The following is a 17,626-nucleotide window of genomic DNA, read 5'->3' as shown; positions in this document are numbered from 1 at the left end:
CTTCATTTTCTCTTTGAAAGGGGGAAGAAAAAGACATCCTAAGGGAGGGAGAAGAGGCAGACAATTTATTGATATTACCCTTCTGCCAATGTGGTCTCAAACCACATGTGTAAAATGTACTGTTAATCAGCCTCCCCTCCCTTCGCCCTACACACCCCATGGGAATACATTGATTTAATTACATTGTCCTGACTGAGCTGAGTGATGGTGATGCAGCTCACCAATGACATCATAAAAGAAGAGGGCAGCCCTCAGGCTTTGTGGCCTTATTAGAAAGAGTATTAAAACCAGATCAGACTAGTGCAGGAAATAATGAGAGATACCACAGAAAAGTGGAAGCCCCTGCCCTACCAAATTCGGAGAACAGAAGGACACATATGGAAAGAACATACCTGCCCAAACATCTAGCATATGTGAGTTACATAACACATGTGAGAGAGATTTAAAATACAATACTGCACATTGCCATAGCACCATTTGTAGAGATATGTTTGTAGAAGATTATAATTTAGAGACACTCCGTCATAAGGGACAGTATTATGAGCATAGGGATTTGGCAATGTGCCTTGGAGGCGGGGGTTGGGAACACCACATGGCTATGTGCATCAGTTCCCCAAAGATGCTCTACAGTTTGTTTTATTCCTTTCTCATTCACTGGTTTGTTATTTAATGAACTCCAAGATCGTTACACCATTCATCCCCAAAAGATCCAAAAGGACTTTAAAGAGCCAAAGTGTTACAGGGATTGCTTCACCCACCTCTGAAATGCGCCAGGCTTGGTGGAATGCGGCTATGATACTGCGTCTGTAACACTAAACAACAGTGTTTTCAGGTGGGAAATGCAAAAAAACAAAAAACAAAAAACCCAACTATATCCAATTGAAACTACAGGGATGAATTAGGCTGGTAGAATTTAATAACTTGACATCATTTAGCTAAATTACTAAGTTAACAGGGCCCATTCTTGTAACAAGTGGTGTGGAGTCTTTAATGATCACAGAGGGTCAAGGATTTCTAATATATCTCAGCAAAAATATAGTCTTTCCACTAGCACAGTATTCCTTAGCATCCTGTCAAGAACTCATTTGAAAGTGACAGAAAGAGTGTCATCCACCAACATTATTATTTCAAATACATATTTTAAAAAGATACAAGTTTGATTAATACATTTCTGTTAAAAATATTGATTTTCATGCCATAGGTATTTCATGATGTCAAGTCAGGTCCATTTTGTGTACATCCCCGAATGTGTGTGTATAAATTTTGGATTTTATGTAAGAAAGTGCTTGTGGATGTAAAACTGCTGGGGCAAACATAACAACTGAGTTGAAGCTCCAGAAAATCTGGTGCACGAGAGAAACCAAACTACTCGATGAATTGCTGACTTCATTAATTCATTTTATCTGATTTCCAGGGCTTGGGGAAACAGACCCAAACTCTGGAAATGCCAGACATGCCTTACACCTATTGTTTATTTTCATCCTCACACAATGCCAGGCACCAGCAGGTGGTAAGGAGAGGGATGTTACACAATAGCAACTGTTACCTCACAGTAAAAAACCCTACTGTAATAGTCCTGGGCTCCAACCACTGATGTGTAAGAGAAAATAGGCTATTATACCATAGCTGTTCCCAAGGTGCCTTACATAGAACCAATGAGGAAAAATACAATTCACTATTAGGTCATAATACAAAAAGAATTCTAGACCTAAAGAACCACATTTTCACCCGTTGGCACCCTCTCCCACCCCATGTCTTTCAAACCCTCCATTTGCAAAAGCTTCTGTGTTTTTGTTGAAGTTTATGCAGGATTTTGGAAGTACCACAGTGCATGTGTGCCTTTGCAGTCACATCCATTGCAAAAGCCAGTCTCAAACACAAGGGACCCAAATCACTGCAAAACACAGTGAGCCGTCATGGATTGGTACATGGATGTGGAAGCCAATACAATTTGTGCTAAGCCAGACCTTTAAATGGGTAGCTGTTTAAGTTTTTAAGGGAAGAACTTTCACAGGGAAGGAGCATAGTGAGAAAATGTTCCATCTCCATCTATCGTCTGGTCTTCAGAAGCATAAAAGAGCCTCAAATATGAGGATCTTGGAAACTAAAAGCCACATATTGATCTCGATTCATGCTCTTAGTTCCAATGGACATAGTGGGAGTTCTATATAGAGACCATTATATAGGTCTCAGAGTGGAGAAAGTAATTAACTCAGATAAATGGGATGAAGAATGGCAGCCCACAGTGTATGTGGCTATATCATAGAGTCAGAAGTACAGAGCACAAGAAACCTGTCTGAAAATCTGAAGAGAGGGAGAAGTCCTAACTAATTATGTTCTCACATATTTTCTTATGCCATTCTTGATATAGTTGTTAATCCTCCTGCATTTAAACTTCCCCAGCCTTTCATGAGCTGAGAAGCTGCAGAGCAGAAGATTTGTATACAGAGTGGTTATTTATCTGGACTAGATACAGGACCAGTGCTAGGGGTCAGGTCAGATTGAGGCAGACACACTAGCCTAGTTCTGGTTGTTTTCATCCATCTTACAAGTGAGTGGACAGTCTGAGAAAGTCTTCTGTCTGTCTGATACTGCTTCAGACTGTGTTAGTTCAATTTCCGCCCCTTGGGACTAAATTGCAGGTAAATCTCAAATTGAATGTCTGCTCCTGTCAGAAATCCGTAGCCCAGGACAATTTAGAGATGTACCAAGATAAACAAAGAAATAACAATTGCAGCTAAGTGGTGGTAGGTCTGATTGCTGCTTTCCATCCAGTGAGATCTGAAAGTTGATTCAGAATGGATCTCTACTGTGTCTACCTGAGGGTTAACACAAGAGCTTAATAATTAATTGTTATAAGCTTTACTTTGAAACCAAACCAAACCTGAAAAGCGTTGCTGTGTCTTTAATGACAGTCTGTGATGGGAAACTCATTGGCGTGTGTATTTGGAGGGGAAGAAGGTTAAGATGATTAACTGGTGCTAACAAGTTTAGGATGTGGAAGAAGTATTTTCTTGGACATCCATCAAAGAGAGGATTGAATGTGTTCCTAAGCAGGGGGGAGGAAAGGAGGCGATTGGGGAGAGTGTTATGTGTTTACCAGATGATGTTTCTCTCTGTACCAGCTCTGCCTTCTAAGCTGTCCTACCCAGCACGCAGTGCACCATTTTCTCTCTCCCTCCTCCCCCCACCAAACGTACAGACCCCAGTTAAGGATATGGCCTGGCAGCTGAGCTGAAAAGTGATCCTGGAGGAAGAAGACAACGTCACTGCTCTTCCTGTTGATCAGTGCATTAAGGACACCCATTAGATACCAGGCACAGCAGATCCTCCGGCTTCTCGGTCTCAAGGGCTGGGTTAAGAGATAAGGCAGAGACTGATCAGAGCAACTGAAATGGAATCTAACTCCATCCAGAAACAAAATGTCTCAAAGAGAAAAGCTTGCAATCCCCATGAGGAGTGAAGCACCCGACTTCTTTTCAGTACATTCGAGAGGTGGGGAGCAGTTTCAGGCTGGTGAAAGGTGCCAGACTGAGAGCCCTGGATTTCAAAATCCTTGTCTGTCAACAACAGGTACTGAGTGGGCAGCAGTAGCTCAGCCTTCCCACAAACCTGCCTCAATCCTGACCGTGAGGCAGGGTTAAAGTATGGGAAGTCAGAGGGAGTACACCCTACCCCCCGCCCCCTTTGCTAAGAGCTATAGAGAGCTTCCACTCTGGCCCTCTCCTTGGCTTGGGTGAGCTCAGCTCCTGCCTCCTCCTTTACTTGTGAAGTGAAAATTCACCAGGCAAGGGACTTTGAAATGGAAGCAATGGGAAAAGCTGGTGTCCAGCTGATGAGTTTCTTGGGCTCCCAGTCTTTCCTGTTAGTGGTTGGAGCGGCACAAGCACACGACGATGGAGTGGAAGAGACATACTACTTAAGAGTTCCCCACTCTGCCTCCTTTCCTCTAGGGGAAGAACTGCTCTCTCTCTCACTAGCATTTCCTTCCCTCTGTTGCCACCTCCATCTCCTCTCTGTTAGTAAAGACGGATAAATAACCATCTTCTGAAAGGCTTTAACACCTCCCACAAAGCCGGAAACTCCACTGACAGCTTCAGTCATTTCTAAGGAAGAAGGCGCTGTTTTTATTTGTTTTTACATCACTGCAGATTATGCATCCTGGCCACGTATAAATGACAATATTTATAAGGATAGAGGTAGGGGAGCACGAGGGATGTTCCTCTTCACAACTCTGCATACTGCGTGACCATATATACACATGCATGTGTACACTTGGCTGACTGAGCCTGCTTGGGGACATCAACTTCTTTCAAACCTCATTTTCATTCTCTTCCCTTTGCTGCATCCCATCTCCTCTGCCCACAGTAGAGTCTTCTCAGCAGAAGAGATGAGGTTTTGTTCAGTAGCTATGTAATCTCCAGGACTGTACAACTGGGATGTTTTTGCTTTGCTTTGTCAAGGCATTGATTGATGCACATGTCTCTCATATACATTATAAGCACAGGAATGCACTTGATGTAAATACTCTTGAGAAACCTCTGTAAACAAACCCAACAAATACACACACACAGCATGTTTCTGCTGCAGCCATCACCATGTATCTCAAACTTCCCTTTAGGAGATATCTGAGTATCTATTTTCCTTGAGCAGACAAAACCAAAAAATGGATCATTACATCGATTGCTTCAGGAAAAAAAATGACTGAGATCCTTAACAAACATGACATCCACCACAATCTCTCCGCCACTGAGAGGATAGCTATACAGTTGTTGAAATCCAACCACCAGATACTGATCAAACCAGCAGACAGAGGAGGCGCCATTGTAGTCCTCAATTGTGATGAACATCAAGGAGGGCTGCTGATAACTCGCTGATGCCAACTATTATAAAGAACTCAAAGAAAACCCTACACCACAAATCATACAGGAAATTAAGGATATCATCAAATTGTTCCCCACACAACTGCAAGAGAAACTCTACAACCTCATCCCAGACTAACCCATCCCAGGGAGCTTCTACATGCTTCGCAAGATACACAAACGAAGTAGTCCAGGCAGACCCATCCTATCTGGCCACAGATTCCTTCCTAATGAAGGAATATCAGGACTTATAGAAAGCAACCTCAAACCACTCACCACACAAAGAGCAAATTTCCTCCAGGAAATAACTGACTTCCTCCAGAAACTTTGCAACATTAACAACTTCCCTCAGAACACCATGCTTGCCACCTTGGATGTCATCCTTTTATACACCAATATACTTCAACATGATGGCATTACTGCCTTTCTCAAGTATCTACAAGACAATGGACAATGCTCAGAAATCCACCCCAAACACATTCCAGATACATCCATTTCATCCTCACCAAACAACTTCACATTTAACAACAAACACTTTGTCCAAATCATGAGAACAGCCATGGGTACTAGGATGGCTCCTTAATAGGCCAACCTCTTCATGGGCTACCTCAAAGAAGAATTTCTGGAAAAATCCATAACAAAACCAATGATATGTTCATCTTCTGGAGAAAGGACATAAACTCCCTCATAGATTTCCTTCACAACTTCAACACCTACCACCCATCCCTCAAACACCATCTAGAACACTCCCGCACTATCATCAGCTTCCTGGACACCATGGTCAGCTTCAGTAATGGAACCCTAGAGACAACTATATACAAGAAACCCACAGATTGCCACACTTACCTCTACAAATCTAGTAATCACCCCAGACACACCAAGAAATCTGTTATTTACAGCCAGACACTCAGATACCACAGAATATGTTCAGAAGAGAAATTTTGGGATACACACTTTAATACACTTAAAACTACCTTCACTAAATAACACAGAGAAGTAGATGGCCTCATGGACTGGGGTACTGAAATATCACAGGAGAACCTGCTTCAGTACAGAAAAAACCCTACCAGTGTCACATCTGTAGTTGTCACCTACCAACCCATGCTAGAATCCATACAGGGTATCATCAAACAATTATAACCCATATTCAATGGAGACCATATTCTGAAAGAAATCTTTCCCACCCCTTCTTCTAGCCCTAAACCAACTCCCCGATCTCACCAAGATCATCATCAGAAGCAAGCTGCCACAGAGCAGGATGCATTAATTCAAAGCGGCACCAGATCCTGCCAGAACAACAGAAGCAAAACCATCTTCATTGCTATGATGATCAGTTCTGTCACCACGCAGCTTTCAAGTTCCATAAATCCTACACATGCCTGTTACAACATGTGGTGTACCTCTTCCAATGTATCAAATGTCCCAACAACAACTCTGTGGGTGAAACCAGACAATTGCTATGCTCTTGAATGAATGCACACAGAAAAATGATCAAAGACAAAAACCCGTCACCCAGGAATGACCATGTTCACAAAGCGGTCATGCCATATCTGACCTCTCAGTCCTGGTCCTCAAAGGAAACCTGCACGACATCTTCAAAAGATGAGTGGGGGCTTGTCAATACTTAAAATGCTGCAGAGACGCAGCTTCACCACTGCAGCTGCTCTGTTCTAGCACTTCAGTGAATACACTACCTATGCTGATGGGAGGGGTTCTCCCATCGGTCTAGGTAATCTACCTCCCCGAAAGGTGGTAGCTAGATTGATGGGAGAATTCTTCCATCAACCTAGCACTATCCCTACAGTGGGGATTAGGTCATTTTAACTGCTTTGTTCAGAGGTGTGGATTTTTCACACCCCTGAGCAATATAGTTTTACAGACCTAATTTCCTAGTGTAAACCAGTCCTGTGGGAACTTAAATTCATAACTCTGCTGGGCACTACAAACCATACTTCAGTGGAGCACCCCTGATTAACACCAGCTGAGGAATCAGCCCCAGGAGTTCAGGCACAGAGGCTTCTTCCAGCTGCTGCAGATCAGAGGGAATTCTACATACATGGCACAAAGCTCATACAAATATGCTTCCCCAGATCACTGCCTAACATACGTTCTACACAGTAAAATAGATTATATCCATGTTTTGCTAATCACGTTGTTTAGACTCACTGAAATGACATCACATGTACTAAACCACTATCTTAATCTTATTTCTCCTTATTAAATTAGAAATTATTAGAGATCTGACTGTGGGCAGAGAAACATTTCTAGACAATAAGTGATGAGAAGAATTAGAGAAGAGTCAAAGGAGATAAATAGTGGGATTTTCAAAATCACACAGCATTGGCCTAACTTTGTTCCCACTTAATTCAGGGGTAAAACTCCCATAGAATTCAATGAGAACAGAATTAGGCCAACACTCAGTGGTTTTGAAAATCCCATCCGTAATCTAGATGTTTTAAAATAAAAGGTTTAAAATAAAGAAAGCTGATCAAGTCCTCCTATTTACTGCCTCCGATAATATAAGAAATGGAGGGTAGCTTAATTTAATTAAAATACAAATACTAAAATGGCTAAAAGGAAATGCACAATGCAATGCTCAGATTATGAGCATACAACTACCTTAGATAAATAAACACAAATATCCCCAACGCCTAGAAGTTTTCAGATCCAGCGTTTTGAATCTCACCTCTGTGTGCTTATAATATTTAACTGATTTAATTCTAATGTAAAAGCAGGAGGTTCAGAATTGGACTTGCCTTCATTTCTTCATAATCGGAGCCGGGCAAATAGTGGAGAAAACATTTACCAGCATGTTCGCAACTTCAAAGTAGAATTTCACTTTGACTGTTTTGCGCCTGTTAAGTTTCAGAGTAGCAGTCGTGTTAGTCTGTATCCGCAAAAAGAAAAGGAGTACTTGTTAGTCTCTAAGGTGCCACAAGTACTCCTTTTCTTTTTGCAGTCTGTTAACTCACTTTTCACAAATATTCATGAGATGGGAAAAGTTTAAAGAATCAGTGGAAAGCAAGTTTTGACCTGAGATTTCTTAATTATGAAAGCTCATTTATTTTATGGTGAAACAAAATTATTTTTGGGGCCTGATCTAAAGCCCACTGAAGTCAACAGAAAGAGAGTCCCATTGACTTCAATATATATTTGATTTGAGTTGAAGACATTTACAAAGGTTTGACCAACCACTCAGAAACAGAAACAATAACACGATTTGGCTGACCAATCAAACAGTTTAAGTATTGAATTCTGGATATTGAATTCTTGAAGGAATAGTCACAAGAAGCAATAGGCTGAAATTTGTTCATTTACTCATCAAACAGTTCTGAATATTGACTAAGCTGCAGTCTGTTAATTCACTAACAGAAAAGGGGTTAAATTACTAAATAAATAGCTCTTTGTAAATTGTTCACTCACATCTATTCATTTGCAGAGTCCATGGAATTCATTGCGTGTTTATATTTTCAACACAAATGATTCAACAGTATTTCTAAACCAAACAACGCTCAACCTATTTATAATACGGCCAGCAGCCCAGTTTGTGCATGAGAAACCCTTCAGACCAGAGTGTGTGGATAAAATGGAGGGCAAAAAATGTTGATAAGAGAACAGATTTAAATTTGAGTGAATCATATCATTCCCAAGCAGAGTTATTATATAGTAAAGTAAGGAAAAATTATTTAAACAATTACTATGCTATAACGTTCCAGATGTGTTACACCCACAAGGTGCTCCTGCTAGCTAATCAGCTTGTCTGATGCTGCTAAGTCATTTTTTAAAGTGTGGCACTTTCCAGGAATGACATTAGCAGAAAAGCCCGTGGTGTCTACTGGTCTGACCAGGAACTGCTGAGTTCTAAACTGGGCGAGGCCGTAATTCACTGATTGATCCTAGAAAGTCATTTAACCTCTCTGAGGCACAGTTTCCCCATCGGTAAGTACTTACACACAGAGCTGATTGGGAATTTTTTGATGAAACATTTTTTTCATCAGAAAATGCCAATTGTCAAAACCAAAACTTTTTGGGAGAAAGAGGGGTTTTTGACAAAGTTCACAGTTTGAAAAAAAAATTGAAAAAAGTTTCAAGATTGATTACATGGAAGTTTCATTTCTCAGTTTGAAATACCTTTTCATTTCAAAAAATGTAAAAATAAACAGCTTGAAATCAGAGTTGAAACATTTGAATTGACCTGATTCAAGATTTTTTAATTGCAAACATTCAAGATTTAAATTTTTTGTCCCAATTTGGGATAGGAATTTTTTTTTAAATCTTGAAAATTCTTGCGGGATGGGAAAACTGTTTCCCGCCTCACTCTACTTCCCTACTGCACAGGAGTGCTCTGTGATTTGATTAGTTAACATTTGTATTGTCCTCTGAAGATGAAAACAGCCATAGTAGTCTAAGTGCCTCACAAGCAGCAATGTTAAAACCAGCAAATTATACAAATACAACAGATGAAAGGTGGCAAGATGTAATCACATTATCAATTAAAACTTAATTATTGTGATGTGTTGAAAATATTGTCAAATAATCCTCAGACCCGTCTGAAAGCTAAATCTGTAGCCCTTCTCAGTACAGCATTACACATTGCTGGTATTGCAAGGGTACAGCTTCTGTGCCCGCAAGCGTTCAGGACCAAAGACCCCATTCCCTTTGATCTCAGAGAGTGTGGTGGAACATAGGGGTCCGAATCCCAACCAGTCACGAATCTATACTAGTATATATTACACACAGTTAAGAGCACAGGCCTGCAGACCCACAAACACACCCAGCCCCCTGCCATTGATGCAGGACCTCTCCTCTCTCCATCTGTGCCCGGCTGAGCCCAGAGAACTGTGTCTGTGAGAGGCAGGTATGGCTGTAGGAACTGTAGGGGATGGCATATCTAGTTACAGACCCTGCTAGCACTTCTCAGCGGCCCTGAGCCAGACAAACTGACAAATCACACTTCCTCTCAACAGAGCCCCTGCATTTAAATAGTCAGACCACTCCTTTTCATCTCCCCCACCTCCAAGAATCTCAAAACTTCTCTACACCCCCATGCCTTGCAAGCCAAACCCAAGAGTTCAGCTGGCTTCCAGGCCTTTAATCTCACAGGCCGCTCAGGGGCACTAGTATCTGTCACGCTGTGCCTGCACCAGCTCTCCCAACAGGACAAAAAAGGACAGAGTTAAAAACAACAACAACAAATAAACCCCTGCAAACATTTCAAAGGGTCCTGGCAGGTGAGGGAGGGATGGAGACTGACTCCAATATAGATCCACTGAGTAAAGCTCTAGGAGCTGCTGACACTGGCATGATTCCCAGCACACATGGAAGGAGTGAGCGCTTTGTGTCAGGCCTGAATCATGGGACGTGAGCCAGTGGATAGAAAAGAATGGAGTGAAGGGTCTCCGTGCTGACTTGGCATTACACCGCTGAAACACTTATCTTGTGTAAAAGGAGTAGGACTAGATTCCTCCCGCTTCCCTGCCATCGTGACAGGTGTATAGGGTTCTGTGGAGAAGGAGGCTGACCTCCAAAATGTATTTTTCTTTGGCTGTAACTTAGATCAGTGTGTTATGGCATTATTAAGGGCAATGAGAAAGAGTCTTGCAGAATCCCACGTCTTCTGCTGCTTCTCCCCCCCCCCCCCAGACCCCACTTCCCCTTCTGGCTTCCAAATACTAAAGTCCTTTCACTGAGCTAGATTGTGGCATTTAGTCCAAGCCCTTTGGGAGGGCCAGGGAAGAGCTGGGCTGCCCCATCGGTTGGCATAAGGGTACAACTGATACAAGTAGGGGGCAGAATTCCACGGACATCGCTGGGAATTTTGCTGAAGTAAAAAGGGAGGGGGAAATGGTGGTCTCAGCTTAGACAGCCACACAGTGTACATGGGGGAAGGAGTAAAGAATCTCCCTTTGTTTGGAACACAAAAGAGCCAACCAGAATTGTAGCCCCTGTGTTTGAGCAAGTACTGGGGCTGCTATTGAGTTGCTTCTTCCCTCACACACACACCACACACCCATAAAGCACCTTGCCAGAAAATGGGGGGAGAGGAGCAGGTGGTAGGTGGAGCCATAGCTTGTCCTCACCACTCTCCACCACATCTTGCTCCTGCAAGGGAGCTTCTACCTACTGCACCTCTTACAAGGGTGTCAGGGTCTGATTTCCACCAGAGCGACCAAGGAGATCCAGGAAACGTTCTGTCCTGTCACAGCCCTGATAAAAAGTCCTCTGCTGGACTCTCACCAAACTGCTGGACCCATGTGCTCTAAGTTTCAATGAGTCTCAGTAAGCTCTTGCCTTTCTGGCACACTTCCTAGCCACAGAAAGTCTGTCTGCTACCTCTTCACGGAAGGGGGACCTTGAGGCTCAGCTGCCCAAGACCCCCAGGACCAGTGCTGTCCCCCAATGACAACAAAATTTCTTATGCCCTGAGGGGCACTCTGGTTTACAGTTTACCCCTTAAGGGATGCATGATAGTTGAAGAACATAATACACAAAGATTCCACAATGAATTACTCTTTATGTCAGACAGCACAAGAGATATACAGATCCAGACAAAACATGCATTTCCCTGCCTCAGTTTCCTTCCCCCTCTTGAACATTCTTTGGGTTTAGGGCAGAGCCTTTCAGGGAATCCAGGTTCCTTCTTCTCTCCCTTTCCCTCCCACACATGGACACTTTTCCAGAACATTCAATGTCCTCTCACTCCTTCAGACAACTTTTTGCTTTTCCTCCTTCCTCTCACTGTCTCTAAAGTGGCAATGAGACACCCTCTCTTTTATAATCTCCAGTCCCCTTTGTCAGGTGACCCCTGATCAGCATTATTAGATCAAAATCCCCCACTAGGTGATCTGTTGCTTAGGTATCTCTTCCCCCCGCCCTACAGGAATTCAGACTTGAAAAATTGATTTGCCTCGGACAGTAGTCATCTCTTTGTCCAAGGCTTGCTCCATTTGAATGGATGATCATCAATATTTAATGACCTTCCAATGTTAGCCCTGTACCAGATGAAAGAATTTCTCTTGTGGGTTTTAGCTCAATATGGAGGCAAAACACCGCAGAGAAGGCAAGCAAGCCCCATGTTCAAAATGCAGTTTGCAGTCTAACATAGAAGCACATAGAAAGTCCCCAGTACCAAATAGAATTCACAAGCTGTTCAAAGACAAATTCCCCATATTGCTACAGCTTCCTTTTAGTAAAGAGTTCCTGGGGGAAGTATATACTGCAACCCATTACTGGGTGCAGCTTTCCTTTCCCCTTCATGCTGGCTCAGCACTGCTGGCCACCATGTTATGGGGGTAGAGCCAAAGATCAATCATTAACTGGTCCTTCTGCTTGGGGAAGGGTAGTACCAGGTCTTCAGCCTCTGCTCTCCTCCCCTTTGTGCCTGGAGCCATGATGAGGGGAGAGCTAATGTGATTAAGCAGGGAGCGTTTTCCTCCCTCTTGCTCCCCTGCATAGTCATGCAGTATGGAGAAATGCAAAGTTCTGTACTTAGAAAAACCTGATATTCCCTCCTCTTTCCTGCTAACTGTCAGGCAAGGAAAAAGAGCAGGGGTGGGGAAATGGCGGGAAATGGGAAATCCTGTTGCTTTCTGCCAGTTGGCTTGTACCAGTGCTGGGTGACATAGTCTGGACTGCAGCCTGTGGCCTGGATAAGTCCAGTGAGATTCCTTTCTATCATCCTTAAGTTAAGAGGATCCTAGCTGCAGCCATGCCAAGAGATATGGGCCTAGAGGAGAGGAGTCGCTATAGTAGGGGAAGGAGAGTGAAGAAAGGCCCAGTATGTCACCTGCCATACCACTTTCCTGAAGGCTTTACAGGGGTCTCATCCTGATTCCTTCCTGGAAAGTGGAGCCTCTGGACTAAATCCTACTGTCCCCACTGGCTCAGTGTGCTGTGAGTTTGGATAGAGGCAGAACCCCCTGTCTATTTTTGCCATCACTGACTACAACGCAAGAAGACAAATATTAACAGCAATTCAGAGCTCTGGTGGCCCCTGTCAGTAAGTGTGAAATCTGAAAGAAGGAGGTACATTTTCTTTCTTTCTTGTAGTCTTCCTGAGGGGCTATGGCTGTGCAAGGACTTTCATGAGAACTGAGGAAGAAATTACGTTAGAGAATTTCCAGGACTCAAAGGGTCCAGAAGACATTTCTCACAGGAGCTCTTTCGTTTGACAGATGGTGAAATCATTTTATCAAGCTGTGCCAACGCCTGGCTCATGTAACTTACAGCAGGGTGGTGTCAGGTTGCTGCAGTCGGACACAGATTATGCAACCCTCCTCTGGAGTCAGAAGTGTGAGTACTCTCTATTACTATAGAGTTCTTCCTAAAGTCAGGTCACAGTCCTAGGCTTTCCACCATTACTAACTGGTCCATCAGCTTTCAAATTCAATATCCCCACAAACAAACAAAACCAACCCTACCTCCTCACTAGTTGTGATTGCTGCTTATAACAATTGTCTCACTCTTACCTTGTTTCCCCTTCCTCGCTATCTCTGTCTTGTAGCCACCTGTTGTCTCCTGTCAGCTATATAACAAGATTCCAGGAATGTCATTCTGAAGCTAAAGTGTCTGAAGAGTCAGTGTGAAGCAATGGAAGCAGCTACTAGTGTGGTTCAAAGCTCTTTTGTTCAGACTATCACCAGGCTGAATCATCATTAGGTTTTGTGGTCTCTTATTGCCCAATTTTTAACTTCTCAGCCATTTTGACTTTACAAACTGCAGCTGTGACAAAGGAAGGCATGTATCTTATATGTCTATGCCAAGAGTCCTTTGATATCAAAGGTAACTCAACTAATCATCACCCTTACTCTCCAGCTAATTTACATGCGACCATTTCATTGGTTGCATGAGGGAGACTGCACAGATCGCGATTACTTGTCCCAACTGCAGTTCTTCAAAACCACCCACACAACAACACAGCCAGCACACACAATAACCCCAAACATCACACTGAAACCTAGGATGTCTGTTGAATCAGTGTGGAGCAATGGAAACAGCTACAAGCATGGTTGAGAGCTCTTTTTGTTCAGAATATTACCAGGTTCAGTCATCACTGCGATTTATGGTCTGTTGCCATCAAATTTTTACATTTTCAGACTTTTTCAGCTTTTTTATACACCTGACTTTACATATTACATCCATGAGGCAGCCTGATCTTTTAGCTACTGATAGACTGACAGGCAGGGACCAGCTTTTCAGTATATGCATGTACAGTGCCTAGCACAATGAGATCCTTATCCCGATTTAGAGCAATACAGATAATAATAACCTGGTACTTAGAATGATGGAAAACTCAACTTGCCTTATTTTGAACCCATTCATGTTCTCAAAAGTTTGATAAACTAAAATATTTTGAACTGGGATTCTTCTTGAAGACAAATCTTGTAAGAAAATGAGCAAAGAAAATATCCAATAAAAATTATGTTGAAAACTGAAGCAGAGAGCCAGGAGAGCATAAAACAAATACAAAGGAATAGTGAAAATAGGAGCAAAAGAGAGGAAGATAAAAAAATTATAGTAAAAATGATAAAAATAAATGACGTATGTGAGATATACAGGACAGCCACTTGTGCCAACCTGCTTTTGGGGGGTGTTCTTGGCTGTGTTTCTGTCACTAAGAGCTCCTTGAATCCAAACACTGAGATTCAGGATTGAGGTACAGTAGATAGCTATAAGAGATGGTCTAAGGAGACAAGTTTCAAATCTGGATCATGCTGAGGTTAGATTAGGAGGGTTTACATTTGCATTCAGTGATACTGCAATCTAACAAGCTGTTCTCATGACAGTGTGGAACCAAATGGCAGGAATCTGAGGAAATCAGCTGTCCTTGAGAGATTTCTGTCATCTCAAGCAGTCCGCAAGAGATTTCAGGCACATCCAAATCACTGCTGGAAAATAAGCTCCCGCCAGTTTTGTATCTGACCACACTGTAGTCAGGTTCATACTTAGGGATCAAATCCATGGGCAATCCAAATTCAAATGAGTTTGGATTTGAGGTTCTGGTTGTGGCTCTCTTCTAATAACCATGAACTTTATTTAACATCTCTGCTCTGCATGTGCACAGTCCTAATGAAGCTCCAAAGTCTTGCCCAGCAAGCAATGGCCTCAGATCAAAACGTGGGGTGGATCTTTGACTATGGTCTGTTCTTTAGATGTTCCAAAATCCTGCTCAGAAATCTGAAGGGGGCTTTCTCAAGACATGGTGTCACTTCCACTTCCCAGAAATGAACATGGGCACCTGCTGGTAGGATGTAGTCACTAAACGAATCCTTGGACTTTAGTTTGTTGAGAATATTCTGCGATGTTATCGTCAGGAAGAGAACAACTCATCTCAGCTGAGGTTGGGTTAGGGTAGATGTAGTCCTGATTGTGAGGGTATTCCTCACTTTTTCAGAAGGAAGTTAGGATAAGAGATCTCTATAGCTTCTTCAGGAGAGAGATATGGCAGGTGACCTTGTGTGGCTCTCTTGAGTGTTTAATAGTCCTTGTTATTTTGACAGCCTGATATGTGTCAGTATGATGGGGCATGGATAGTTTGTTGAGTGTTTGTCTATTCTTGAGTGTCACATCACCCATGTTTAGGACTGCAATCTTTGCTCTTCTGGGCTGGTCAGTAAATTCTTCATTTTTCCTTTAGGTACGGAGTTGTGGTTCCTTAAAAAGCCTATACTCTGAGCTCTTTGTGGTAGGAATTTAGTCTTAATATACGCTTAGAAAGTGTCAGGCACATTGTAAACTCTACCATAATTCAAATTAGTCTGTGTCATCATCATTACCACAATTCGTAGACTATATATGAGGCAATCTGTTGCTCAGCTGCCAGCCGAACTAGTCTGCTACTTGCACAGATATTGTTTTCATTCTATTTTCATGTAAACACCAGTTGTGGTAATATGTGGGGTTTTCTTCAAAGTCCACCTGGAGCATTCAATGTTTACCCGCCCATCCATTTTTAAACATCATATCTCCTTTGAAAAATCATTGGTTTAAATTACAGGAAAAAATAATTCAAATACCTGAGGTAGTTTTGTAAACCCGGAAATAGTTCCCAAGGTTTGTTCATCCCTAATTGTTAAGGTTTGTAGTGGGAAGAGCCCAATGGCTACCATATGTTTTGTGGATACTTGGGTCTATCTTAGGACATACATTAAACCTGTTTCAGGCAGTCTGGTACCAGAGAAGCCTGGCAGATTACAGGAACATGAAAGGGTTCACGGGATATTTATCTCATCCAACTAACCAAGGCTGGTGCTGTTAACCTGAATGCACATGCCTTGAGCACTAAGAGACTTGCTATTATGGCCTACAATCTTTAAAAACACAGTGACCCAGCAATGACACTCCACTCATAAGTGGTCACACCCTAACAAAGCATGAATGATTTGAAGTATCAACTTCCCAGTTTTAGGAAACATATATTTCCTTATTGTTTTCTATATATAAGACCAAAAAAACCCTGTTGTTTTCCTGACTGGGCTATTCTTCTTGTTCTTATCATGAATACCCAGATAAATGAGACACAGTTACACACTTATACATCCTCTCTGTTTCCCTACTCTCCGCCTTCAAATTGTTTAAGTTCACAAACAAACCTCTTGTGCCCTAGAGCTGTGGACCCCTCCTACTGTATGTGTGACCCTTCTCTGACTGTCCAGGACCTTTATATCCTGTACTGAGAAGTTCAGCAAATGGATTTGATTTCCTTTTCCCTTCTGTACCATGCAACAAGTTGGACTTGGAATTGTGGTTATACTCAAATGTCACTTTTGATAAACATTTATTTTCAGCAAGGGAGATTATGTGTGCTTGTTTACAGGCCTTGGAATGGGCTGGCTAGGGAGGAAGGGGCTTATACCGAGTGCTTGCAACATATTGATTCTCTTCCATGCTTGTGATAGCCTCAGACTCCCCATAAGGGTCACACTGTCTAGGACTCCAGATTGTGTCTAGCCCTCAGACATCTCAGGCATCAGAAAAAATGTCAAGGGTGAAATGATTTCCAAGGTCTCCACCTGGATTATGGACCACAGTGAAGCAGCACATGTGCACAGGTTGGAGTCAACCAAGGCTTCAGCCCCAGCCATGACACCTATTTTGAAACATGACTAAATTTCACCTATTGAATGAGGAGGCTGACTGAAGGGAATTTTGCAAAGAGCATCTGTGCCTTTGGAATATTTACTTATGACAGAGCGGTGCAACACGCAATGAGAAAGCATCATCCCCATTGTCAATTAAGGTCTAGAGAAATATTCATCTCTCGTTGGAATCAAGGCTATCTTTTCAGAAGACACTGAGAACTGCATGGAATGAGTAGCCACCCAAATCCTATGACAAGTCTGCCACTGTTGCTGTCACCACTTCACAAGGGTCTTAGCTACCTTCAGCTGATCTCATGGGCTTGAGGCAGGAATTCTTCGGTGACATTCTATGACATGTGTTATACAGGAGGTCAGAGTAGTTGATCATAATGATCCGTTCTGGCCTAATAATGTATTAATCTGTTTTTTTCTACCTGTACTCAAATTCCAAGGTCCCTGCTTTTGGCTGCTCCAGAAAATTGTTTCTTGTGGTCTTTCAGCTCTTATCTGTCAAGTCCTGGCAATAACGTGGGTGTGGAGCAGTGCATGAAGTTGTAGGCTAATGACAGGAAAATTAGTGGAACTTTTTTGAAACTCAGCAATGGTTCAACAAAGTTTTGATTTGAGTTTTGGAAAGAGATTTAGGCTGAGGGATTCTTATTTGATTTGAACTGCTTCACCCAT

This window comes from Caretta caretta, chromosome 7, assembly GCF_965140235.1.
Source record: "Caretta caretta isolate rCarCar2 chromosome 7, rCarCar1.hap1, whole genome shotgun sequence".
Classification (NCBI taxonomy): domain Eukaryota; kingdom Metazoa; phylum Chordata; order Testudines; family Cheloniidae; genus Caretta; species Caretta caretta.
Note: the sequence above shows the minus strand (reverse complement) of the source record.